The sequence below is a fragment of the Neopelma chrysocephalum genome, unplaced genomic scaffold, assembly GCF_003984885.1.
Source record: "Neopelma chrysocephalum unplaced genomic scaffold, ASM398488v2 Primary Assembly neopelma1_198, whole genome shotgun sequence".
NCBI lineage: Eukaryota > Metazoa > Chordata > Aves > Passeriformes > Pipridae > Neopelma > Neopelma chrysocephalum.
In genome coordinates this window covers 409,612-411,100 of record NW_020897860.1, presented here as the reverse complement: position 1 = coordinate 411,100, position 1,489 = coordinate 409,612, and the positions used below count along the sequence as shown (strand labels likewise).

The window sequence follows — 1,489 nt, the reverse complement described above, 5'->3', positions numbered from 1 at the left end:
CCACTGAGCCCCCTAAAATTCCTCAGCAACTAATAAACATTTAGAAATTAATTTATCCCATTTTATGAGTCTCTTCTCACCCCACTGAGTCCCCCAAAATTCCTCAGCACCTAATAAACATTTAGAAATTAAATTATCCCATCATTAATCCATGTTTCAAAGCACAGCCCCAACTTCAGGTGCAGATTAATTAGGATTATTTTCCATTTTTGGGGAAATTATGAGTCTCTTCTTGCTGGTGGATTCACCCCACTGAGCCCCTCAAAATTCCTCAGCAATTAATAAACATTTAGAAATTAAATTATCCCATTGTTCATCCACATTCCGAAGCACAGCTCCAACTTTGGGTGCAGGTTAATTAGGATTAAATCCTCCTCCCAACCTCTCCAGCAGGTCAAAGGCATCTGGGGAAACCTCAAACCAAGGGGAATTTGGCCCTTGAGAGAGACCAAAACCTCGGGTTTCCCCACAGATTAATTTTGCAGCCAAAAGTTGCTTGTAAAATATCATAAAATATTGTAAAACCAGCTAGAAATGGAGGGAGAAACTGGATTTTTGGGGCTTTTTGGGTGCAGAGCAGGAATCTGGCCATGCTGCAGGAGATCCTCAGATCTCCTCACCCCTTAGGACCTTCCTACCCACCACACCGCCAGGAAATCAGTGAGATATTCTCCAAAAAAAACCCTTTTTGGTTATTAATGGTGAGCCCCGCCCTTTCCAATGAGTTAGATCATTTAAACAATAAATAAATATGGAAATAAAAAGCATTTTCAAGCCCTGCTTGCCCCCACACCCTCCCTGGGCACCTGCACAGGGATTTCTGTGCAATTAGACACACACCCAGCAAGGGCACGAGGGTTAGATAACCCTCAGGAAGAAATATTTGTAAATATAGTCAGGATTATGTAAGATTGAGCCTAAAAAATAATCACTTTATATCTCCTGAGACCCTAAAAGGATGTGGGATTTCTTGCTTCCTCTTCCCCTGCTCTGACACTTCGCACATCCCAGGTGCAGGGAAGTCCTGACCATAGTTCAGTGATTCAAAACTGCTTAAAATCAGGTTTATTTTTAACTTTTAAAATTATAAAAGTGGATAAAACCTCCCCTTCCTTCATGTCTGAGACGGGCAGGGGGGATCTGACCATGCCATGGGGTGAAAATACTAAATTTCTGTGGTTTTTAAACCCCAAACGCCTCAAAAAATGACTGATGGCCTCAAAAGATTTCCAGGAGCAGTTCTGGGGCAGGAAAATCCCAGGGATGAGCTTTAAAATCCACCAAAACCCATGTTTTCACCAAAAATTGTCAGTTTTGGACCCAACCAGCATTGAGCACGAGGGGCTTCGCTGTGCTGGGATTTGATGGTTTGGAAGGGGAAATTTGGGCTTTGAAAAGCGAAATCCAACCCACGAGGGGGAAATTTGGAAAATCCAACCCACGGGGGGGGGGGGAAATTCAGAAAATCCAACCCACAGTGGGGGAAATT

General features: G+C 43.0%; 1 protein-coding gene across 3 annotated transcripts in view; it reads right to left on the bottom strand.

Moving 5' to 3' along the window:
- LOC113977056 (tetraspanin-15-like) overlaps positions 1-1,489 on the bottom strand; it is a 44,150-nt gene that overhangs the window by 42,243 nt on the left and 418 nt on the right. The gene's annotated exons all lie outside the window — the stretch shown is intronic.